The 26,064-nt window shown below is 53.2% G+C and overlaps 1 long non-coding RNA gene across 1 annotated transcript; it reads right to left on the reverse strand.

Moving 5' to 3' along the window:
- Nucleotides 1–8,441: 8,441 nt before the first annotated feature.
- On the reverse strand, nucleotides 8,442–19,535 carry LOC143648085 (uncharacterized). Its single transcript, XR_013158355.1, has 4 exons — nucleotides 19,448–19,535; nucleotides 16,140–16,198; nucleotides 15,851–15,914; nucleotides 8,442–8,711 (listed from the first exon to the last, which is right to left on the reverse strand). It is a non-coding gene; the product is annotated as an uncharacterized LOC143648085 (long non-coding RNA).
- Between the last annotated feature and the right edge of the window lie 6,529 nt (nucleotides 19,536–26,064).

The following is a 26,064-nucleotide window of genomic DNA, read 5'->3' on the forward strand; positions in this document are numbered from 1 at the left end:
TTTCCGTGCTTCTGCTTCTGGCTTCAGTGGCTTCCTCTTTGTTTTCTGTGTGTTCTCTCTTTTAGCTTCTGTCTCTCATAGCTTCTCTGGGGCCTTTGCTCTGTATCTTTTCTTTGCCTTTTATCCGCTTAATAAAGGGCTCTAGTAAGAGAACTAGGACCCATCCTGAATCAGGCGGCTCACAACTCATTCAAAATAACCTAATCAAAACGTCCCCACCCACAATAGGTCTACACCCACAGGAGTGGATCAGCTGATCTTTCCTGAACATGACCTTTTCCGGGGTATATACAGCCTCAAACCACCACACCGGGCAATGGAAGACAGATGGTCTCCTGGGGCTGTTGTGGCCCACAGCAGCAGAAGTTTATTCGCTCTGCTCTGGAGGCTACCAGCCCAACATGAAGGTGTGGGCAGGACCGTGCTCCGTCGTCCAAAGGCCCTAGGGGAGAATCCATCCTGCCTCTTCGAGCTTCCAGTGTTTGCCGACAACCCCTGGCTGGCAGCTGCATCGCTCCAATCTACCTCTGTCTTCATGTGGCCATCTCCTTCTGTGATCCATGTCTCTGTCTTCTCTTTGTAGAAGGACACCAGCCACTGGGCTAGGGCCCCCCTAATCCAGTGTGAGCCCTTCTTAATGTCACTAATCACAATCTGCACAGACCCTGTTTCCACATAAGATCGCATTCCAAAGTTCCAGGTGGAAGTGAATGTTGGGGAGACACTATTCACCCAGGGCAGAAGGTAAGAGAACACCTGTTGGGATGAACAGAAATAAATAAAAGACTGTCGGATCCCTGCCGATTCCTGCGGCTACCGTCAGGGTGCACCGGGCAGCGAGTAACAGCCCCCCATTAACAGCCCCCCATTAACAGCACCCCCAGCAGGGGTCATATTTCTCCTGTCAAAGGAAGACCTGAGCTGTGTACCCGCTGGAGTTCTTGTGCCTCAAGAAGTCAGGGTCAGCCCTTCAGCAGACCTCAGCTCTTTCTGCAAGGTCACAAAGGTGGCTGCTGCAGAAAGGCAACGAAGTCACCACCGGCTTTGAGGGAAGCCGGGCGGCGGTGCTTGGCTTTCCATCCCTGGGGTGGAAGCAGGTCAGGGAGAAGGACGTTGGGACGAGTGCTAGGTTGGCCACCCAACAGCCGCTCTGAGTGCCCTCGGACCCTGCGGGCCCCGGAATCCTGGGACAGGTGGTGTGTTTTCAAGTGAATTCCGGCCTCTCTGCATCTTAATCCCCAGCATGACTCATGCCCGAGCGTGCTGAAACCTGCCTGGCTGTACACCCTGGGTGTCTGCCCTGGGCACGGGCCAGCCTGAATTATTTATGAGCTGACCGCACACGCGGATGGAGTTCGGGCTGAGGCCATGGACACGAACAGCCTGCCTGCAGCCCCACACCTTGGGCAGGAAGGGAGAGGAAGGAAGGATTGGCAGCCTTGTTGGGGACAGCCAGGGCTGGCTGCAGGCGGATCCACTCCTGCCTCCTGCGTGTTCCAGGTGCCAGAGGGAGCTGCGCCGACGGGGCAGCCAGAGGGACACACGGGGTCCCCAATGTGCAGCCCAGGCTCAGAGTATGGAGCACAAGAGCCCAGAACTCAACCTCTCGCTGCCCCGCTGTCCTCACGTGGCTGCATGAGCCTCCACCTTCTCCGCGCCCGGGTCAGCGCGACTTCGCAGCTCCTCCCTCTGCACAAGGCTCCACCTCTTGCCTCCCTCTGGCCAATAGGCTGCCCGGAAAGTGACATCATGCCGGTCCGGCGGTCAGCCTCCCTCCACCTCTGTGCAGATGGCAAGGCCACGAAGAGAAGCCAGAGAGGGGCCAGAGGCCGGAGGGCCCTGACCCCCAGACTGTCCCAGCCGAGGCCCAGCCTCTTCCCTCAAGCACCGTCTGTAGAAAGGGAAGCGCACTCGGTCTTTACAGAGACACAGGAGAATGTGAAGACGCTGTCCTCCATGGCAGGGAGTCCCCGGGGGCTGAATCCTGGGTGGGGCGGGGTCCCCTGTCCCCACAGTCATCCTTGGGTTACAAGCAGGAACAGTGGTGCCCCCTAAGTGCAGCCCATCCAAGTGTGACAGAAGAGTCAGAACTTGTGGGATCGGGATGGGTTTTATTAAAAGGAAGGTTGGCGTGTTTCCAGCGGGGCTGTTTGCTTGTTTTTTGATTGTTTTGTTTTGAGTTATCCTGTCTCCCTGGCTCTCACAAGAGATGCGTTTTTTCTTGTTTGCTGAGGGGCTGTACTTTTGGGGGGGTCTATAACCATGTTCTTGTGTGTGAAGAGAACCTGGTGACAGGAGAAGCTTGTGCCCTACCACTGATGGGGCGACAAGTTTGCCATTCGCAGCTGGCTGAAAGCCTTGCAAATTTCTGCCCAGTCTTGAGCCTGGGCATCAGTGCTTTTTGACACCAGATAGTTCTGTTTTGCTCTCCAGAGCATGCAGGAGCCAAAATGCTAAAACAAAGACTTGAGGTCCACAAAGTTATCACCGCTAATCTCCTATTACATTTCAAATAAAAATAAAAGGCACTCTAATAAGGCATAGATGAACATTTCCAGGCATGCTCAGCTAACCGTGAGAGAATAGCTTGAAAGGCAGACATCTGTCCTGACGGATGTCGCTTCCTCTGACCAGGGGGTCTCTGAGGGTCTTGGTTTCCAGATGACGTGGAGCCTGCTTGGCCCTGGCTCCAAGCTGTAGGGTGTTCTGTTCCTCCCGGTGTTTGGAAAAGCAAGCTCTGAAACCTCTAGTGAAAAAGATGTTTTACTGTAAATCCACACTTAATCTTTTTTAGGAGTCACCTGAAGTGTCTTGTGTTTTTGTCATAATTGCAGAAGCCTTTGCACTGTCATGCCCCAGAAAGCATGGTGCAGATTGAAGAGAGCTTGGAGAGCAGAAGAGAGGTGACCTAGCAGAGCAGATCCCAGCGAGGCTCAGTGCAGCGTTTCCCACACCTGGGCAAGCACTGGCGTCCCCTGAAGGGCTTGTTATAACACAGCTTGCTGGCCCTAGCACCAGAGCTCTGATTCAGCACGTCCAGGGTGGGGCCTGATCATTTGCAATTCTAAAAAGTTCCGGGTGACGTAGATGCTGCTGGTCCAGGGCCCCACTTTGAGAACCATGGCCTTAGTCGACGAAATCTCTGTGTCTCTGGTGCCAGAGGGCAGATTTTGCAGCATGGCTCTGCCACGAACTGGGTACATGACCACAGCCAAGTTCTTTAGCCCCTTTCTGGTCAGTTTTCTCATCGTTTTGACTGAGACAATAATAATACCCACCTTGCATGATGAATGCCATATGAATGTTTATTATTTAAAACATAAATAAATATAGACTGGACAACCAGAAATAGAGAGGACAGATGAAAGAAGTGAAGCTCTCCCACAGCTCCAGGTCTCCTTCCGTGTCCTTCCATGTGCCCAGCCTGTCGAGCTGGAGTAGAACAGCCCTGTCTGTGCTGGGACCTGGCCTAGTTCCAGGGTCACACTGTGGGCAGCTGGCCCTGACTCCCCAAGGAAAGAGGATCTCAAGGTCAAGTTAAGACTCTGAGGCCCCAGGGGCTCCAATCACCAACTTTCAGAACCAGAAAAGCCTGTTCTTCTGGGCACAGGACAAAAGCTAGGAGCTGAGGGAAGGGGAGAAGAGCAGCCTGTGTAGGTGTTCAGAGCATGCCCAGGGCAGCTTTTAGACGGAGCCGTGGAGCATGGCGGATGTTTCCAGAAGAGTGCCCACACGGCCCTGCAGTTAGGCGGGACCAGGAGCACTGAAGTTCGGGGTCGCACATACATGCCTTCCCCGCTGTTGGGCCCATGCCAGTAAAGGCCAGGGAAGTCCTGTGACCCTTGGGCTACAGGAAGGGCAGAGTCTTTTCTAGAAGGCTCTGCAGCTTAGGCCAAAGGAGCAGTGCAAGGCAGGGCTGTCAGCTCTCTTCACTGACTTGTAATTCCCCAAAATAAGGTCCTTCTTGTGCTTGTGGTGCTTATCTCAATCAGTGACACACCAGCGTGGGGACCAAGAACTTTCCATTGTGTCTCTGTCCCGTCACCTGCTGGTCTCTTTCCCTGAAAGCCCCACCAGAGCAGCTAGAGATTCTGGAACATGACATTCAGCTCACCCTAACCGTTCAGCGCTCAGAAGATGGCTCAGAAGATGCCTTGTCAGTTGGACCTGCCCCCACTTCTCCCCCCATGCCATTCTCCCCGCAGCCGGAGATGCTTGAAGGTAGTGGCATTTCAGGACTCCAGGCCTTTGCACGTGCCATTTCCCTGACCAGTCCGAAAGGTAGACTCTGAATACCAGCTTCCCAGTGATGCTTTTCCTGGCCTGAGCATCACATTCTGCTCTCAGGTCCCACCAGGTGCTGTGTCCAGATTTCTTTATAGAAGCGTGTACTCCTTATACCCTAGAACTCATGTTGCCTCGTCTGGATCTCTGCCTAGATTTTGAGCTTCTTAAAGCAGGGATAGGCCTCCTCAGTGGACCTTACATTCACTGGTCAGGCCCTCAGAAGGTTCCGGAACCCCAAGTCATGTTGTACTGGGCAGCTCACCCTGCAGTATGGGGCTCTGACTCCCAGGCTCCAGGTCCAGCTCCACCAATGAGCTGGGCAAGCCCTGCCTTCCGGGTGCTGCAGAGTCCCTACCTGCAAGGTGGGAGAGCACACACCCCAGCAGGTAGGGTAGAGGATTGAGGGGACCCCAGGAAGGCCTGGCCCTGTGCATGGCCCAGACATGCACAAAAGACTTGGGAATAAGCCCAAAGACGTGCTTCTTTTGAATGAGCAAAATACACATCTCAGCCAGGGGCCCACACACAAGTTTCCCCATAGACAGACTTCCGGGAAGCCAGAAGATCCAAAGGAAGTGGGGTGGGTCCAAAGTTCGAGAGAGAGCAGCAAGGGGATGGCCCTGGGTCCCCATTTCCAGAGTGGGTGACACCTCCACGTCTCACAGGCACCACCCGGGCACCCAGCTTCTTTACCTAAGCTGTGCTTTCTCTACCATTTCCTTTGGAAACTTCCAGGCCCACCGTCCCCTGCCTGGCACACTAAACTTTGGGTGACCATATCAGGGTTGCTGGGCCAGCCAGGAGCGTCCCATCAAGTGAGGTGGCTTGATTTCCCCTCCGACAGGTGTGGGTTTGTGGTTCAACCATCCAGGCCAACCTCAGTTCCCCTTTACTTCTTCTCTGTGGCCGGGAGCAGGAAGGGCACCTGTTGTGTCCCCCTTGCTGTGCTGTCTTTAGGAAGAATCCACTCCTTGTCAGAGGACTAGATAAAAATACTGAGTCCATCCTAGGTGGGCAGTGAACCCCTTCCAACTGCATTAGCCGTCACCGCCCCGTGTGCCTCAAAGGACTGCCACCGTGTTATCTAAAACTCCTCCTTCCCTTACGGTCTCAGAACTGTATTTGGGGGCTGAGGTTAAGCAACCTGAAGACACATATCTAGCATACGTGTACACTTATACACACACACCCGTCACACCCAAACAACAAGCATTCCAGGGTTTTGACTTTTTTTGCTTTAGCTTTTCACAAAATGTATATGATTTTGGGCTGGAGAAAGTAAAATTGAAGGTACTTAGTGGTCTCTATGTGTATGTAATATATAAACATTATTTTCAAGTATATGGGCATGCACTTATGCTCCGAAATCCACAGAAAACCTCGGTGGAAGAGAGAAATGGTTCTTATCATTTGCTGAGAGTAGACGAGGGGCAGGAGTCTTCCCAGTAGGCAGGACAGAGTCCTACAGCCTCTGTGAGTCCCGTGCCTACTACCCCATCATGCGTGCAGAAGTCCTTGCCTAAGCCGACAGGTGGTAGGTGAGCCCTGACACCAGGCAGGTGAAACCTGGTCAGCTGGGACTGGTTGGGTTCCTTTGGACCCAACTTCATACAGCCTGGGTTTCTTGTCTTGTGAAAGGGGTAACACCAGCCACTTTACGAAAGTGTCGCATGCATGGAACTCATGTTTCCAAAACCCAGACCCCATCGCATGGTCTGAAATCAGTGTCTACAACCTGCTCTTGGCGTGCAGGTCTGAGAAGGGCACCTGGGCAGGAGCAAGGTGGCTGCTTGGAAAGAGGAGTGTCCTTTAGGAGAAAGTGCCTTTCGCCAAGACTACCTGTGCATCGGCAAAAGGGGGAGGTGGTCTTAGCCCAGTGAGGAGGGGCCCTCCTAGAAGTGCAGGGGAGGGCGAGGAGAAGAGGGAGAGAGGGAGAGAGGGAAGCCAGGAGCGATGGGTGGAGCCAGAGTGGGAGATGTTTTGTTCCTGGGGGCGAGTCTCCAGAGGGCACAGCAACAGTACCATGTGTGAGATGTGGGCGTGAGATTTTTTTTTTTTGACACGGAAGAGTGCAAATAAGGGAACACAAAATCGTTTCCAATCCCCCCCCCCCCCGCCAGATAATTCCTGATGACATTTGAAAGAAATGTATTTCTAGGTTAGAAAACCCAAGCGGAACAGGAAGGCAGGAACAGAAAGAGAAAGCTTCTCCCTGCCCCGCCGCTGCAGTGTGGCTCCTGACACCATCAGCCGAGGGCCCCGTGGCTGCTGCAGCCCAAGCCCCTAACCCCATCCTGAGAGCAGCCCACCCCTTCCGCTGGGACAGTGGCAGCTCCCTGTGGCTGCCAAAACAAATCGCCACAAACCGAGGGGCTGAGCATAACCCACATGTATTATCTGATCGTGCGGGAGCACAGCCCAATCAGGTCCCACAGGGCTCAGAGCGAGGTGTCACAGGCTGGCTCCTCCTGGAGCGCCAGGGGAGAGCCGCTTCTGGGCTCGGCCAGCTCCCGTGGGCAGCGGCATTGCTGGCATTCCGGGAGATGCAGCCGTGTCCCTCCAAGTTCTGCCCTGCTCACGCGGCCTCCTCTCCTGTCCCTGTCCCAGCTCCCTCTGCTCCCTCTTCCCCTTTCTTACACTGTTACCTGTGACTGCCTCTAGGTCCCACCCAGTGACTCCAGGAGCCTTAATTTAATTGCGCCTGCAGGATCCCATCTGCCACGTAAAGTGGAATTCACAGGTTCTGGGGATTGGGGGGTGGACTCTTTGGGGGCTCCTGATGAGCCCACCTAAGGGGCAGGGATGGGGCTGGATAAGGGACCCCAGGGCTAAAGCTGTGCTGCACACCAAGCTTTTGCATTCGGTTCTGAGCCACTTTCTTCTTAATTACCCCATCTTGTACGTGACCTAGTACCTGCCTGCCCTTGTCATTAGTACCTGAAAGCCCGTGGGGACTCCACGGCCCTTCTAGGGGGCTAGACCTGTGCCTGAGCCCTAGGACCCACAGCAGTTCCCAGGGACAGCTCCCACCTGGCCACCTCCACCACCCACCACACACACTGCCTCCTTCTTGGACTCCCTCCTGCACCTGGGGTCGCTCCTATACCTGGGGCCCCTCCTGCACCTGGATCTGTCAGTAACTGGGCCCCCCCCTGCACCTGGGACTCCCTCCTGCACCTGGGGCCCCTCCTGCACCTGGATCTGTCCAGTACCTGGGGCCTCCCCTGCACCTGGGACTCCCTCCTGCACCTGGGGCCCCCCCTGCACCTGGCACTCCCTCCTGCACCTGGGGCCCCTCCTGCACCTGGATCTGTCCAGTACCTGGGACCCACCTGCACCTGGGACTCCCTCCTGCACCTGGGGCCCCCCCCGCACCTGGCACTCCCTCCTGCACCTGGGGCCCCCCCTGCACCTGGCACTCCCTCCTGTATCTGGGACACTCCCCACACCTGAGATACCCTCCTGCACCTGAGATACCTTTCCCGCATCTGGCACTCCCCAGGTGGAAAGGGTGACACTGCCCCTCCTGCCTTCTGCGCTTGTCCGCGATGGCACCTGCCTCACCCCACAGGAGGACAGCGGTGGCATGCTGTGGCCCCCAGCTGGCCCCTGGATGCCCCAGTGAAAGGCACTGTCAGCCCAGGATAGCCACGCTTCGCAGCGGGTAACCATCTCTCTGGCCTCCCCCACTCGGTGAGCGGCTGCTGGTGAGGGCAGTGGGGCAGGCCTGTAAATTGCTTCCGCAGGTAGGGGCTACTTACCCCTGGCATGACAAGCCTCCCTGCCCTGCTCCCCACGGGAAGGGCAAACTTACTGCTGGAAACAGCAGCTGCCGGCTTTGAGGCTGCCGGTCCTAGTATTGGCACCTCATCTCAAAGGCCAGACCACCCACCCACTCTGGGGCAGCAGTGGGGTCATTCTGTTCCAAAGGGAGGGTCTGTGCTTTTTGCTTCCTATTCGTAGTTCACCAAACATCTACACTGGCCATTGTGTAGTGGATAAGGGGACCGTGAACTCTTTGAGGCAGGGGCCGGAGTTTCTGCCATAATTGCTGCACCCACTAGGAAAGTGGGCAGGAGGGAGGGAGGAGGGAGGGAAAAAAGAAAGGAAAACAAACTTCTAAGTTTCTAGAACTTAAAACCCATCAAGGACGTGATATCTTAAAGTAAATGAGATAAGAATTGAAAACGACCTGTGTCTGCCCTGGGAGCCGGAAGCAGAGCACAAGCACAGAGGAGAGACAGGCTCCACCGTCAGCTCTGCAGATGCTGCAGGTCGAATGGGTCTGCCCTGAATCTCCCTTGGACCGTGCCCAGACCCAGAGTCCAGGGTGCCGTTCTCTGCAGGTGGTCGGGCCAAAATCCACATGGACAGCTGGTCTTCACGAACCTTCCAGAACCCATGCATGCCGGGGAAGGCTGTCCCTGCAAGGCAGAGGCACTCGCATGCTTCTGAGTCTTGCTGCTCAGCTAAGCTTGGCCTTGAGAGGGTGGGTTTGACTTTTGGAAATGGTCAGAATTTGTTCAGACAAAAGACAAAGCTTTGGGCAGGCAGGTGACCAATGAAAAATGACACAGCTTCCCTATGCACATGGCTAATAAGTTGGCTCTGATGTCATCCAACAGAGAGGGCTCCAAGAACTGTTTTGAACATGAGGACTTGGGAATTGGTAGGAATTCAAAAGGTGAAAAGACTCTTCCTGCCAGGGCTGACCTCCAGCCACCCAAGGCCCCTCCCACCAGACAACCAATGTTAAAGGGTTTTGAATGTCTCCTGAACTCTTCTCTATGCCAGGGTTTAGGAAGGAAGGAAATCAAAAAGAGAAGTAGGTGGGGCAGATATTTTTCTTACTCCCACTTTCCAGATAAGATAAGGTCATAGAGCAAAAGGAGAAAATTCTCTAGTGGGGGATGAGTTTGGCCCTGCAGCCCCCAGGGAGGTTCAGTGTGCTGAGACCCGTGGGACAGAATTTTCCCACTTGGTAGAGGGACCCCTGTCACTTCATTATTCTTCCAAGCTCTGGGTCCTCAACTCCTGGCTGCCCTTATGGGGTGCCAGGCCTCTGTCCATTCATTTCAGCTCCATGAAAGGCAGGTGAGGAGGGAGAGGCAGGAGGGTTAAGTCCAGTGCCCAAGCCACTCACCCCCAGTAAGGAGGGGCTTCACTGGGCCAGGGCTGAAGCCTCCATACGGTCTGTCTTACATGTCGCGGTGCTTCTCTCCACCCTGGGGAGGGATTGGCCACCCCCCCGGAGGGCCAGAGTTCAAGCATCTCTTGGAACTCCACACCATGGCTTGCCATCTCCACACAATTCACCCCCTCACAGCCTGACTTATTTTCGATCTGGAGTGGGAAACACTTGCTCACTTGTTGCCCGACCTAAACCGGGGGATCTCACCTGTCAGGCTTCTCCCCTGCCAATGCCAGGAATGGATGCGATTTGCAGAAGCCTGAGCCCAGAGGCCCGTGGGTGCAGAGAGCTGAGCGCTCCTACAGGCTGTCGGCCTTAAGTCTAGCTCACTCTGGGCAGAGGTAAGGGAAAGATCGGGAAGGATGGAAAGAGCCCGTTTTTAAAGCTTTAGCGGCAAATTTACCAAGGATATCCTGAATGAACCAGCAGACCTGGTTATCCTTAGTGTAGTAATACTGAGCTCCACAGTGTTCCCTCCCTGAGGAGCCAAGAAGGGAAGAGTGAAGATCAGCCAGCAGCCTACCAGGGGCCAGGTCCTTAGACTGTCCTCGGACACCCACGGGAGGAGAGAGGTCGGCTGCCCCATACGTGCATCCCAGGGCATCCCTGCCTGCCTTGGTGTCCACATTGTAGGACCCTCTCTAATTGCTGCCCACCCCTCAGGGCTCCCCCGCGGTGGAGCCAGAGCTTCTCAGGATGCAAACTGCTAAAGCCTGAAGCCCGGTGCCTTTCCTAGCCCGGCAGGCAGGCCGCACGCAGCCTTACTCAGTCGGTGGGTTGATTAGGTCGCAACTGCCCCCCACCCCGCACCTTCTCGGGCGGTGTCTGTTCCCCTGTTTTAGAGCAGGTGTGGAGAGACATCAGAGCAGATTGATGGAGAAGCTGGACTCCAGAGCCACCTGGCTTGGGTTCAAATTCGGTCTGTGTCGCACGCCCTTGGGAAATGTGCTCAGCTCTGCATATCCCCATTAACCCCCCCACCCCCACCCCCCCCACCCCCTACCCCCCAGGGCCTTGGTGGGGACTGGCCGAGCTGATGGATGTAAACCCAGTGAGTCTGGGGCTGCGTGGGTTTTAGACTCTGCGAGACCACAATCCCCTCTCCCCAGCACTAGGATTTTTGGCTTTCGGCAATATGAAATTGTTGTCAAAATAAACAAAACTGGATTTATTCAAGAGGATTATTGAAAGGGGGGACGGGGCTACTGCAGTAGAGAGAACTCCTTGGTCATAAGATGAGAAGGCCACGTGAGGGTTAGGTAAAGAGGGTTTTCCTTTTGCAGTGAGGCATAAACAAAGCTAGAAAGAACTGGAGGGAGGAGTGCGGGGGTGGGGGTGGAAAGAGGGGTGAAAGGGTGGCGAGATCCCATAGTAGATTACAGAACATTCTCTGCTGAGGTCCACCTAATTTCCAGGAGGGTTGGTGTACCCCTTAAAAAGAGGGGTCTGCTGGCTCAGGCCGAGGGTGGGCTGAAGTTCAGTGGGCTGAGGGAAGGAAAGAAGCTTAACCAAAGTTTGTTACACTTGATCGCTGGGAAGAAGCAGTGAGGCCAATCATTTGTGAGATGGAGAATGGGAATGTGGAGGGGTGAAAGGGTAAAAAAAAAAAACATATATCACAAAGGAAAGATGTAACTATTAATTTATCCTGGTGCCAAAAAGGGAAAGAGACTCGTCCTCGCCCCACCCTTTGCTTGGAGCGTTGTTTGGGAAAGCTGTCATGGTAAATCCTTTCCCTTCCCCTTTGAGTGGCATGTAAATCTTTTCAGAAGCTAAATAAGCTGTTTGCCAACTTTTCAACCGAGGAATGCCTTTTTCCAGGACCTGGAGGCATCCCTGAAATGTAAACACCAAGGTAGTCAGACACCTTGCCTCCCCTCTCCACGGGAATTTAGCTCAGACCTCTGGCTCCAAAGTATAACTCTATTTGTCATAGAAATACAAGTTTTATTATTGCTTTGGGTGGACGCAATTAGCAACATGAAGCCCACCCAATTCCCAGGTGAATTTAAGAGGGCCTATGGGTGACAAAGGGTGGTGCCCCTCCTCTCCTTGAGAATAGTTATTGTCTTGAGAACATGCATGGAATGGGCTGTGCCTTCTTGGCTACATAAAAGGGTGAGATGTCTTTCTTCCTTTGGAATCTCTTTTGCTAACTGCCTGTGATGCATAACATCTTGATTTAATGCTTAAAAAATTGTTTTTCTTTTCCTTCTACTTTTGTGGAACATTTTCTGAGCCGGGGGATTTAGTCCTTAGTTATATTTCCCAACAAAAATCTGAGTTTGACTTGTCACAGGTAAACAGGGTGGGGGGCTGGTCATCAGGAGTCTAATCTCAGTTATCTGGGAGGGTGGTCTTTGCAGTGAGCTGCTTTCTGAAACAAAAAGGCTAAGGGGATTTCTTCACCTTCACTCATTTCCAAGTCCAGCAAGTTCGAGGTGCCTGCGTCCTAACCCCCAGCCCTCTAGGAATGTTGGGGCAGCAGCACAGGCCACCTTCACACCCAGCAGGAGAGAAACTGTGGGCGGCCCCATATCAGCTCAGGCTTTGCCATCAAATGAGTCACAAATAAATAAATAAATTGCTTTTCTGCTTATTTTTGGATTTCAGAATTGAAGAAAAGAGGCTTTCAACTTGTGTTGGAAAAATGGAAAAGGTTGAGGTGGGCCCAGGGCGACTGTGGGAAATTGGAAGCAGTGTGGAAAAGAGCCAGCGCTATTCGGCGATGGCAAGGTGGGACCCTCGGGGCAAGGGCTGTCCAGTGCTGCAGGGCGTCAAGTTGTATGTGAAATCTCCTGGGCTTTCAGTGTTGGCAATTTTCTTTTGTAATGGGCAGGCCAAGCAGAGCAGCTCCTGCCCACCAGCCGCCAGCTGGGAGCTTCTTCTGGATGAACAAACATGGCGCCCATGTGGGGAACCCTGAGCCCTGCTGATGCCTGCCTGGCCCTCCCTGGAATGTCCCTGCTTTGTCATCTGGCCCTGCCCCTCCCACTCTCCCTTCTCAGGGTTCTGATTAGTAATCTGAAGTGTGCAGCCACACCCAGACCTCAGAGCGCCTGGGAGAAAGGAAGATGCTGGTGTCAGAGGTGACATGGAAGGACCATCAAATGCCCTCTCTAGGGTACACACAACCCAAGCTTCTCCGTAGGCTGTGCCTGGTTTACCCACTTGACCTACTTCACTATAAAATAAGTAGATGAAGTTCTAAAAATCAAATCCATTACATTTAGATTAGGTTGAAACTTCTACCATCCACTTGCATTGCTGTTATCTTTTCCATGACTCAATTTAAATGAGGAACTAGTATAACAGTAATGCAGGAGTCCCTCCAAGGCATCTTTTGCCAAAGCTCTAAAACGTCTGCTTTTTTCTCTTTAACCTCTTAAAATGAATTACATTTGGTATTATAATGAGCAGCCTCCTAAATGTCAGGTTGGCGGCGATTACTACTCCCCAGACCTTGAATGCAGTAGGGTGTTCTGGGTTGATCTGGAGCACAGGCTGTTCAGTGCGACTTTTAATTACCCATTTCCTTTTCTTCTCTCTGTGCATCTTTGGTGCCACCTTACGCTGTACTTGATGTGAATCCAGCGTCCTCACCAAGGGGATGGAGACGCTGGTCTCTACTCCATCTCCTGGCCTGAGAGGTGCACCAACCCCCATGGCAAGGGGTTGTCCCCCTCCTTATAAGTTAGAGCGTGTGCGTGGGCCAGGGAAAGTGCACCTCCAGTATTGGAAAAATGCCCTCAAAGCATAGAATGCCCCCATGGTGAAGGCACCACAGAATCGCCTTTGTCCATAAAGAGCAACATGTTTTTCATCAAACCTGAGACAACTGTTTCTCGTAGCTCCAAAGAGAGAATCCAGGTCCAAAGCACTGCCAGCCCACCCCCCATAGAGGTGCACCTAAGACTGCAGCTATCTGGAGAAGACCCTCTAACAGCCATGCCAAGTAATCCTCCAAATTCTGTGCTTGAACCAGCTGGAAGGTTAAGACAGCCAGGCACCTGGAGCGCACATCACCAAACCCTATTCTCTTGGGCCTGAGCCTTTGCAAGAAGAAAGTAAAGAGTGATGGAGTTCCTTCTGTCACCCTGGAATGATCATTCGTGTTTGGATGTGGTTCTCAGAAGGAGGTTGTAACTGCATTCAGATGATGTCATATTTCGCCAAATGGTGCAGGCATGTAGCACTTTTGGTCTAACTTTCCACTTCTTCAGAGTTCTTCCTAAACCCAGAGAGGAGTAGCAGATGCTATCTCCATCCCATTAGTGACACCCCAAAATAAGTCTGAAAAGTTAGCTCTCTTCTCCTAACTTTGTGGTTGTGGCAGACAGAGTAATGCCCCCCGACCCCCAAGGACATCCTAAACCCAAGGATCTGGGCATCTCATGGGAAAAAGGAACACACAAATGTGATTAAGTCCAGCCTTTTGAGATGGGGGTGGGGGTGGAGGGGTATCCTGGATTACCCAGGTAAACCCAGTACAGTCCTAAGGGGCCTCATAAAAGGGAGGCAGGAAGGTCAACGTCAGGCAAAGGTGATGTGACAAGGGGAGCAAAATCTGGAGTGATGCAGCCTTGAGCTAAGGAGACCAGGTGCCTCCAGGAGCTGGAAGAAGCAGATTCTCTCCTGGAGCTTCGAGGAGGAACCAGCCCTGCTGATACCTCAATTTTAGCCCCCTAAAAACTCACTTTGGACTCTAATCTCCAGAACTGTAAAAGAAAAATGTGTGTGGTTTGGAGCCCCTACGTTTGTGGTAGTTTGTTATAGCAGCAACCAGAAACTAATACGGTGAATCATGCTGAGAGTAAAATGTCTGGAAAGTGCATTTGCATCCTAACAGGGGCCTGCCAGAGATAATGTGCTGTCCCCGGGCTACACATTACTGTTACTTGGGATCCTCTCCGTCTAACTGTTGAACCCATCTGCTTCCTTGCTGGCAGCAAGGCTGGGGACAGCTGACTGAGCCTCTGATGTCTGGGGAGCCTCCCCTGCAGGCGGGGTCAGCAGCCCCTGCGCGGGGGCTTCAGGGATGAATTAAAATCCAGATAACTCATAGGGGTGCCTGGTGTGTCCTGCATAGATGTGACTCCGAAAAGGGGCCTTGCTAAAAGCAAGTATTTGTCCTTTTTCAACGAGAATCTTAACCTCCATGCCCTATTTTCCACCATTTGCCCCCACACCACTTGACTGCAGTGAGGCAGGGCAGGCTGGTCCCCTTCGCCTCACAGAAGGTGGAGCTGAAGTTCACACCCAGCCCAGGGCCCAGCCGGGTCTCAGCTGCCAGGCTGCGCAGCCAGCCCAGGAAGCCCATCAGCTGCTGGGACGTCTGGCGCCACTTCCCAACTCTGTGAGCTTCCTGGGAAACTTTTCCCTTCCCACCTGCTCCCTGCCCTCAGGCAAGAGCAGAGAAGGCCCACAGATCTGCACTCCTGCCCTTTGCCCTCCTTTCTCTCCACTTGAATCCCACGGGCCTGTGGCTCTGCTCCTCTGCCCTCCCGTGGCCAGCCCGGGTGCCCCCCTGTCCTTGTGTGTGCCCCGCTGTAGCCTCAGGCTCCTTCCTGCAGAGGGAGCGGCCACCTTGCTGAGGGGTGCGCCTGAGTCACACGGGGGCCTTCTGGTCACTTCTGGGTCGGGTCATGCCCTCCAAGCCACGGAGCTTACCGGCTTCCACTGGACGGCGTTGGGGGTCCCAGGGCCAGGGGGGTGACCAGCTCCTCCTGACGGGGTCCACAGGACCAGGCCAACCCTTCGCGGGTGTGACCGCCCCTGCCAGCCCCACTCTGAGCCTGCTCATGGGATTATGAAAGCCTTGTTCTGAGACGGAGGTAGGGGCGGCCACAGCCGCCAAGGGAACAGCTTCTTCCCCTGCCGCCACACGGCACTGCTGGAGCTGGTCAGATCCCCAAGGCGAATTGGAAATGCTCCCCTGAGCAGTATGTGGAACGACTTGGGAGCAAGGCAGAGAGAAGCCGGAGCCCTTGCTCTGCCCCCAACTGCCACTATGACTTTGGACAAGTTTCTCCTCTGTCCTCTGCTTGCTTCCTTCTCTTCCGATTGGAGCCATTGGCACGTCCAGCTCACCAGGAGTTTACAAAAGATGAACTGAGCTAAATTCAGCCAGTACCTGACCCCTAGCACACCTTCGAAGAGTGCCAGTTTTGTAAGGACTCTCATTTCTTCCCCGCCTTCCTGGGTTACGGATCTGCTGGGGTTTGTGGCGCCCCCCCCCAGCCCCCCATCATTTGCAGGAGCACCTGGGCTGAGGCTGGGCCTTGCCAGGAGCCGCCCAGCATACCGCTCTCTCCTCTGCAACTCCCCTGCTTCCTGACTTTTCAGGAAGCTAATCACACCCATTTCACTTGCCTTCCCAGGTGCCGGAGGGAACGCATGACATCATTATACAGCTGTGTCCCGTGGAGGTGAGGAGCTGTAAACATGAAGATGGTGCTGTTGACACACCTTGTCTGAGGTCAGCCTCTCCTCCTCCCTAACCAGGTAGAGCAGGTGCCGAGCTGGGCTCCGGCCCCACGGGCTTGCCCCCCACCTCCCGCAGACACTTCCGTTTCTCTTGCATCCCTCTAGCGGGAGGGGGCAAAGGACGTGCTGCCCTGACCACCCTCACTGCCCGCGGGCCCCGGGGCCAGCCTGTCACCTGTTTTAGAGGATCGCTGGCTGTTCCTGAACTTCTGGTATGCGGCTCACCCACATTTCCTGTTGAGAGAAGCCCTTGTTCCATGACATCGGCTCACCTACCTGTCAACAAATCCGCATACTCCACGGCCCCTCCTCCCAACTTCTTCCCTGCCCCTGCTCCATCCCCAGCCCTGGCCTTGCGAATGGACTCCTCACCCACTGGCCTTTACTGGGAGCAGCGTCTGCCGTGGGGAGAACCCCAGAACATGAGCTGAAAACAAAGCAGGTGCCCACAGTGGTGGGGTTGAGTCAGCTCTGAGTGCCCGAATTCACAGAGCTCATTTTCACCTCTGTTTAAGTCTCAAGCCCTCAGGCCCTGGATGGAGCCTCTTCTGAGGCAGGGTGGACGGGCTGCGTGAGTTGGAGGACATTTCTTCTGCATTTGTCCCCCGCAAGCCCCAAGGTTGCATGGCCCTGGCTCAGCAAGTCCCACCTGCCCCCTCCTTGGTCCTCTTGGGAGAGATGAGCTGCCCTCCTACTTCATCTCCCCCTGCAATGCTCCTCTTCAATCCATCCCTCCTTTGAGCCATGCAGCACCCAATATGTCATGCCCTCCCCACATTGAGTCCCAACTTTGCTATTTAGTAACAGTGAGAACTTGCTGAGTTACTTAGCCTCAGAGCTCGGTGTCCTCTGTAAAATGGGGACAGCACCTTCCCTCTGGGGTTATCTTTGGGGTCACAGGAGAGAGCAGAGTTTCTGTGCTAGGACACCTGCCATGGACGCGATGGCGAATGGCTGCTACAGAGGATGGCGCCGCTCCCCGAGCACATCACAGGACCTGTCATCTCACTGCCTTTGCTGGGCTCCTGGGTGATGCCCAGGAAGGGGCGGGGGACCAGTCTGGCCGGTCCCGAGAAAGCTGACCGTGTTTGCCTTGCATGGCGGGGCTGCCCGCAGCCCTGCTGACACACGTCCCATGTGTCAGCCTGCCCTCGGCTCCTGGGCTCCCTGCTTCTCAATCTCCCGAGTTGTGCTGGGCAAGGGAGACACCCAGAGCAATTTACTCAATACCTCTGGTGAACCCAACAGAATTGGGATAGAGAAATGTTAGGGGATTGACTCTCGTCCCCCCAAAAGACATGTTCAGCTCTTCACCCTGCTCCCATCAATGTGATCTACTTGGAAATGGGGTGTTTGAAGATGTGATTACTTAAAATGGGGCCAAACTGGAGGAGGCTGGGCCCTGACCCAACATGACTGGCGACCTTATGAGAAGGGAAGGAAAGACACAGACATCCAGAGAGCAGACGGCCGCGTGACAATGGAGCAGGCAGAGAGATGCACCTGCCAGGCAGGGAATGCAAGGGGGGCCGGCAGACACCAGAAGCAGGAAGAGGCCGGGAAGGGTCTTCCCCTACGATCTCACAGGTCACGTTCAGTGCGTGTCCACTCCAGGTCAGGATGCCCAAGTTAAGCCACCACTGCATCCATGGCCCCCACACCCAGACCCGGACCAGAGCCCACTCTCAGCCCCTATGTGTTGGGTTTTCTGGAAACGTCCTCACGCAGCCCCTGCCACCCAGCAGCTCCACGACTCTGCCACGTCTGCCCATCTCCCTGCACCTGTTTCATCTCATGGTGGGGAGCTTGGGCCGGTGAGCTGGCCCCCGTGGCCGCCGGCAGCCTCCAGGTCACCCAGGAGATATACCTCTCCCCTGCAGAGCAATGAGCAACTTTCTCTGGAGAGCCGGGCTGACCCCAGACTCGTGCCAGACTCTCCTAGTGTGGCATCTGATTAATCATAATAACTAATAAGAACTGCGTGCGTGCCCCATGGCAGGCAGCTCTCGGTGTCTTCAGTGCATTGACGTGTCTCACACTTACATGACCCTTTGGGGTTTGTGTGTGTGTGTGTGTTTTGGTTTAATCCTTCTACCCTTTGTGCTTTGAATTCATTCGGCAAATGTTTACAGGGTGCCTGCTCTCTGCAGAGCCAGGGACACGTCGGCCAGCAAAGCAGGCAGACGTCCCTGCACTGTGGGCCTTGTGTTCCAGCTGGGAGACCGTCTCACAAACAGGAGACATGAGTTATAGAATGTCCTACAAGGAGCCAAGTGTGACACAACTGATGCCGGGTAGTAGGGGTGGGGGTGGGGGGCTGTGGAACAAAGAGCTTGGACAGTAAGTCATGACGTCATTATCCCCGTTTCACAGACGAAGAAACAGGGGCACAGATGGCTGCGGTGACCAGGCCAAGGCCACATAGCTCATTCTGGGGCCGAGACGGCCCTTGGACCCAGGTCGTCGGTTCCAGCACAACGAGTGTTTCCTATAAAGGGCCAGGTAGTCGATATTTCAGGCTTTGCAGGCCACGCCTGGCCTCTGTGTACTCTGCCGTGTTTGTGCGTGTGTGTGTGTTTATTTTACAACCCTTACAACATGGAAAAGCCATTTCAGGCTCTTGAGCAGTGCAAAAACAGGTGCCATTTTGTCGACCCTTCTTGAAACCCCTAGCCCTTGCTGCTTTCCTAAGTAAGTTAAAGCTTTATGACGTGAGGTGGAGAGCATCACCCCCATTTTGCAGATGAAGACATGAAGGCTCAGCAAAGTTAAGCACCCTGTCTGTGACCTGGAGAGCCAGAATTCCAAATCCCGGTCTGTCGGGGTTAAAAAGATCTGGGGAAATGGGAGAAGATCTCTGTCTGCCTACTGTCTCTTACATCCTACGTTAGCCTCTGTATCCTTCAGTCATTAATTTAAAATACACTGTTCACAGGAGGAATAACTCATCAAACGCTCAAAACCAGACTGACTGTCTTTCCACATATTACAACCCTGGGCCAGCCCAGGTGGGAGGGGGAGCCGAAGAAGTCAGGGGAATGGAGGCTCATAAGGGCCCCTGTTTACAGACCCCCTTCACACTGTACCCCTCAACTGACCGCTACCTAGAAGGCGGAGGGGAAAAAGATGGAACTATCAGACCCACTTCACAGATAAGGAGACTGAGGGTCAGAGTGTGACCTTCCTGCCCTGTTTTCATTCTACCCCATGGCTGCTTGGCTGTCTTGACATTGTGCTGGGAATGCGCAGTTTGCAGTGCCAAAGCCTGCAAACCGCCCAGTTCATCACACATCCCCGCTGCCACGCACACGTTCTAGATAGATTGGGCTGAGTCTGGGGTGTTGCTGGGAAGCCACCGATGTTGCAGGCTGGGAACGCCTGTGCAGGGCTAGGGAGGAGCTGCTTGGCCCCAGAATAGCCCCTGCAGGGGCTGAGTAATCGCCTGAGCAAACAAGGGGAGCATGGGTGTGCCCATTGACTCACGTGGCCGACTGAGCAGGCCCCAGGAGCTTCCAGGGCCAGGAGGGGCAGGCACCGCCACTTCAGAGGGCCACTGCTGAGCTGAAAGGACAGTTCCATTAGCAATAATAGCTACTTACTGAGCTTTATGATATGATGTGTTCTGTGCCCCAATATTCTATGGGTAGCATTCCATTCAGTCACCTTGGCCACCCTACTAGGAAAGTACATACCCCACTTTCCAGGGGAGAACGTTGAGAGGTTCACGGGCTCACCCCACCTTGCTCAGTGAGCGGGGATGCCCACCCCTGCAGTCCCCTTCTCAGTTGGTCTCTAACACATGGGTTTGACCTCGAGCTCCTAGGTGAACTGGGTTTGGGGAACAGACAAAAGTTGTTTAGAGCCACACAAAATAGATGAGACAGCCAGATAATGTTCTCTGTTGAAAAGCAATGTGAACTCATTAGCGAGGAGCCCAAGAATTCCAAGTAAAATGTTATTTTCTCTCAGAAGTTTGAAGGCATTACTACTCCATTAGCTTCCACTTTCCCATGTTAATATTGAGAAATCCTGATCTGTATTTACCCCACTGTATCTTTTTTTACCACCCCAATGTTTTGTTTTTTGTGTTTTTTTTTAATTTTTATTGATAAATCTTCATGCACATACATTCCATACATGGTATACAGTCAATGGCTCAAAATATCATCACATAGTTGTGTATTCATCACCATAATCATTTTTAGAACATCTGTATCACTCTAGAAAAAGAAAAAGAAAAAAGAAAAAACTCAGACATACCATACTCCTTACCCTTCCCTCTCATTCACCACCAGTATTTCTATCTACCCAATTTATTTTAAACTTTGTCCTCTCTATTATTTTTTATCCAGATTTTTTACTCATCTATCCACCCCCTAGATAAAAGGAGGACAAAGTTTTCACCATCCCACAGTCACATTATAAAAGTTTTATCTTTATGTAATTATCTTCAAGAATCAAGGCTACTGGAACACAGCTCTACAGTTTCAGGTACTTCCCTCCAGCCACTCCATTACACTATAAACTAAAAAAGGCTATCTGTGTAATGCATAAGAATAACCTCTCAATTCTGCTTGAAATCTCTCAGTCACTGAAGCTTTATTTTTGTCTCATTTCTCTCTTCCCCCTTTTGGTCAAGAAGGTTTTCTCAATCCCATGATGCTGGGTCCCGGCTCCTCCCAGGAGTCCTTTCCCACATTACCAGGGAGGTTTACACCCCTGGGACTCCATGTTCCACATAGGGGGAATAGTACATCCCGTTCTGAAATTTCAAGACGATGTACTTTGTGTGGATGTTTTTTTCCATTCATTGTATAGAAATTGGTTAGCCCTTCAGTTAGGAGACGCAGATACTGTGGTTGTGAGAATTTTTCTCTTGTTATTTCTTAGATAACTTTCTCTTCTTTCTGCTCAGCCTTTCTCTTCTTTCCAAGTCTAGAGTTTCTTGAGTTCAATTTCTCAGTGACGGTGAGGGTGGGACAGGGGTCTGGCTTTATGGGGTGAGGGAGGAGATCCTGGGGGTCTGTGTACTTTCAGCCAATTCTTCAGATGCCCCCAATTCCTCAGCCTCTCTAGGATCCTGAAAAGCGAGTTGTTTGTGGTTGGCAGCCACTTTCATGAGCAGTTTGGCTTTTACTTTCCACTGGTGTAGGGAGTTATGAGTTACATTTAATTGCACATAAAAGAATCCCAAATGCAATGGCTCAACCAAACAGTGGTTTAATTTTCTTACCAAGCAAGAGTTTGGAAGCAAGCTGTCTGGGCTGACACAGCAGCCCCATGATATTATCACTACCCCAAGCTCCTTCTGTCTTTCTGCTCTGCCATCCTCAGCATGTGCCTTTCACCTTCATGTGGACTTCTTGGTCACAAGATAGCTGCCGCACCTCCAACATCATGTCCACACTCCAAGCAGACAGAAGAAGATAAGAAACAACAAGACAGAGTGACACCAATAGCAGTAGTGACGTTTTCCTGGGATCCCAGCTGACTTTCAGGTATATGGGGTCACTGAGGTCCTTGGGGAGAAGGGCTGGGAAGACTTTTCAGGTAGCTGTGGACTTTACAGCCCCAACCAAAATTCCCAAGTTTCATGGAATTGCTTGCTTGCTGTGGTTTCTCACTCTCTTTGTTCTTGCAAGTTTACTTCTTGCTTTTCCAGAACTGTTGTTGTAGAGGATCTTAAAAAGGTGCAGAAAGGTTTATATTCTATTTACCATGTTTAACCTGGAGCCCCTCAAAGGGGTCCCCAAAAGATCAAGGGCCATTATTTGCTTATAGATGGCGATATTTCATATTTTGAACTGGGGAGAAAGATAAATCTTGGCCATTTGCTTTGAGTTTTATTCTTCATGCATGTTTCTAGACAAAAAGGAGAGCCACCTGACAGAATAGAACCTGCGCTATTACTTTAGTGTGCTGCCAGCTGTGCCACCTCAGGCACGTCCCACGGCCCTTCAGGTCCTGACCCACCTCCTCACCTTTAAAATGAAGAGGCTGTGCCAGGAAAACATTCCGAGAAATACTCCATCCCTACACAGCATGCCTTAGGAGATAATAGCTGGCAAAGAGGCCCATGAGGGATACCTGGTACCAGTAATCATAGGGGAATGCAAATGACAGCAGTGGCATATCTCTGCACAACCACGAGAATGGCTAAACTCATAATAACACAAAAAATAATAATAAACTAACAATACCAAGTGCTGGTAAGGATGGTGGAGCAAGTGAAGCTTGCATACATCGCTGACGGGCATGCAAAATTCTCTAGCACTTTGGAAAACTGGATGGTTCTTATAAAGTTAAGCAAATGCTTACCAAATGACCTGGGAACTTTAATCCTAGGTATTTGCCTGAGAAATCAAAACTAATGCTAACGCAAAAATTTACTTTATTCATCATCACACAAAATGGAAACAACCTAAATATCCATCAACTGGTGTATGAATAAACAACCTATGGTACCCCGCAAATGGATACTACTCGGCAATTAAAAGGGACAAGCCACGGACATGTGACAACACAGATGGATCTCAAATGTATTATGTTAAGTGCACAGCCAGACACAAAGGCTCGTTGCTGTCTGATTCCATTCACATGACATTCTGGAAAAAGCAAAAATCTTCTACAGCTCGAGAAGAACAGAGCAGTAATTGCCAGGAGCTGGGGGTGGGAAGAGTAAGTCAATAATGAAAAGAGGTTGGAGTGGTCTGTGGCGGATAGATATGTTCTATGCCTTGCTTTGGTGGTGGTTATGGGACTGCATGCGTTAATCCAGCTCATAGAACTGTACTCTCAAAAGAGAGTTTTACTGTGTGCTGATTATATCACAGCAAACGAAACAAAAAAGTAAAAAGCTTGCAGTTAAATACACCAAGGAAATGCTGCACTCCGAGCCCTTGTTCATTGGGTCGCTGAGCCTGCGAGCACAGTCAAGGCTCTGATAAGTCCTGCAGTCCATTCACCCAACCTTCAAATCCTGTTTCCTGGTAACACACTTGGGCAAACATTGAACTGGATGAACTTGAATCCCCCAGCTCCCTTAGAGCACAGTGGGCTGTGGTCTCAAGGTGGTTGGGCCAATGTTGTCCTTGAAGGTGGCTCTCGGAAGCGGTAGTGAAACTCTGAATTTCGTTTTCTTTACAGAAAGGCTCCTTTCCCCTTCCTGCTTTCACACCCTGACTCGGGTCCTCTCCAGCCCAGGATCGGAGGAGGAAGGAGGGAGGCCACCCACGGGTCTCCACTCACTGGGAAACAGCACCTCCTGCACAAGGAGGGGGCGGGGCACCAGGCCCGGGGACAGTGCTCATCCTGCCAGCCAGGGAGTGTGCCCTGACAGCACCCAGCCGTCCCTCGAAGACCACCCTTGACTGATCACTTACTCCTGGGCTAAGGGCTGTACATTTGTGCCCTTCCCAGCCTTGGGCCCAGTTGCCCGACGGAGTGAGCACAGGGCAGAGCCCATCTCAACAGGCCCAGGTGTGCCCCCAGCAGTGAGGGGTCGCGCCCTGCAGGGTGCACAGTGCCGGAGGTCCAGCTGGAAAGGAAGGCGCTGTTTCTTCTCAAGCGGGACCGGAGGGCTGACAAGGGACCCAGCCTCCAATGGACTTGAGCTGCACCCTCATCCCATCCCCCAGCCCCAAGAGGGTGCGCCGGGCCTCCTGCTGGCCAGTCCACCTGCTAAAAATAGTCCCAGCCTGCAGACAAAGCTAACCCCGCCTTGTTTTCCGGAGGCACCTCTCCGCGCGCCCACAGCTTCCCCAGCGGAGGGAAGCTTTTCAAAGCCAGGCAGGCAGGCGCGGTGCCCGCAGCTCCGGGCCGCACGCTTTGGGGGGAAGGGTCAATGGGGCGGGCGGACCCATAGCAGAGGACTGAGGGTGGGGGGTTGGGGGGATGGGGTGGGGGAGTGGGGGTTGGGGGATGGGAGGTGGGGGGCTGCCCTAACACCCTCTTTTCACACACCCTGGCATTTAAATCCACCCGCAGCTTGTTCCTGCGCATGTCAAATCAGTGGAAATGCAAGGAAAGTGGGGCTGGAAGTGTTCTCTACAAAGGTAGCCTTTCTTTCGCAAGACCAGTCCTTACTCAGCAAATCCTGAGTCCCAACAACGCACTGCGCTCCGTTTTTCAAAAACTCAGTCGTCACGCGTCTATTTATCAACTAGAACAGGGGCAGCCCTGCCTCTCACTCCGGGAGTGTTTGAAGGGTTAGTTATTTTCCCCAAACTTGTCAAGTCCTCATTGCCCAAGAAAAGGGAGAGAGAGGAGGGGAGACGCCTGCAGGAGGGGGTGGGAATCGGGCCAGCTCTGGAAGCATTTGGCTCATTTTGAGGCCCGTGCCAATAAAATCAATCACGGGGCGGACAGACAGACAGCTGGCCCGAAAGCCTGAAGCATGGACACCGAGCCACGAGGTGCCCGGGCTGAGGCAGTCGAGTTCTTGTTGCAGTTTGTCTGGGGAGCTGGGCCTGTCCAGCCTTCGTCCAGCCGGCACTCTTTCTGGGGGCCACAGGTCAGCACCCCTAGGAGAGCGATGCCCACCCAGGGGCGCGGGGACCGGGCCACCCCAGGGAGGCCAGCGGAGTTGCCATGGGTGCTGGTCCCGGCTGGGTGAACGGCAGCCGTCCCCGCCCGTCCCCGCCCGTCCCCGTCCATCCCTGCGCGGGTCCTGAGCGCACACCCTGCTCCCTCTCTGTGTTCACAGCTGGCCTTTGGGTGGCATGTCCCCCGAGTCAACATCCCTGAAGTTCCTGCCCAGTGCTGGTTTCCGAGCCCTCAGCCTCTTTGAGGTGAGAAGGCCTCGATCCTAAAAAGTGGAACCCGGAGAAAACCCGGATAAGCAAGTTCCGGTGGGTCCCAGGACAGTCAGGGCTGTCCGGGAGAACAGACCCACAGGGGATATGTGTGTGCATATGGGGAGGGGGCAGAGGAAGACAGGGAGAGGGAAAGGGGTAGGGGAGGGAAGAGGAGGGAGGGGAGGGGAGGGGTGAAAGAGAGGTGGAGGGAGGAGGGAAATAGGGGAGAGGGAGGGAAGGGGGAGGAAGGAAATGAGGGAGGGACGCAGGGGACAAGAGGAGTGAGAGGATAAGTGAGGCCAGTGGGGACAAGGGATCTTTTATCCACCCCTGCCTCAGATACCTGCAAACCCTGGGAAGGGCCAAGGGCATAGGGGCTTGCAGACTAGGGCTGGCAGCCTTTGGCTCCCAGCCCCCACTCCCCCACCCCCACCCCCACCCCAGGAGTTTTCCCACAGGTTAATCTAGAAGTGGCTGGGCTCTTTCAGCTGGTCCCATGGCTCGTGAAGAGTGGCAGTAGTGGGAACAGCCATGGAAAAGGCAGGTTTGGGTGGTGGACATTTTTGCACGAGGGGACTGTGGGGTGGCAAGTGGAGCTGTCTGCAGGGGGTCCCAAAAACTCAAGGCTGCTGCTGACCAGGAAACTGGGAACACTCAAAACATACAGGAGGTGAGCAGGGGCTAAATAAGTTGGGTTTGATCTGTACAACAAACGCTATCAAAAGCCAGGCTGCAGGGTGGTGTGATGGCAGCTCGGTGGCAGAATTCTCACCTGCCATGCCAGAGACCTGAAAAAGCCATGCTGCAGGAGAACATCCTCTGACATGGTAGCGTCTTCACAACACATCACGGGGAGGAGAAAGGTCACAGAGGCGTGGGGCACTTCCCATTTATTTAAAAGGAAAACAACCCATTTCTCTCTGTACACAGAAGAGCTTGCAGAGATCTAAACAAATGCAGAGTTGTAGGAGTCAAGGTGTTTTTTCCCTTGTGCTTTTCTAGATTTTCCAGTTTTTCTACAATGAATAAACACTACTTTTACAATTAAAACACCTTTTTTTTTAATCTAAGGAAAGAGAAACAACTGTGAATAGAGCTGAGAGTGACTGCAGGTGACCTGTGTTTAACCCCATGAGAAAAACGTTAACGCTCCAACCAGCGCAGGGCTGGCGGCAGAGACCGGTTTTAGGAGTTTAGCACAATCACGGAGAGTTCATCCTGGGGGTGAGGAGCTGCCATGGCTATAGCAGCTGGGAGAGGCCCACCATCAGGCCAAGCAAATGGTACCACTTGCTCTGACTCCAG

This window comes from Tamandua tetradactyla, chromosome 10, assembly GCF_023851605.1.
Source record: "Tamandua tetradactyla isolate mTamTet1 chromosome 10, mTamTet1.pri, whole genome shotgun sequence".
Classification (NCBI taxonomy): Eukaryota; Metazoa; Chordata; class Mammalia; order Pilosa; family Myrmecophagidae; genus Tamandua; species Tamandua tetradactyla.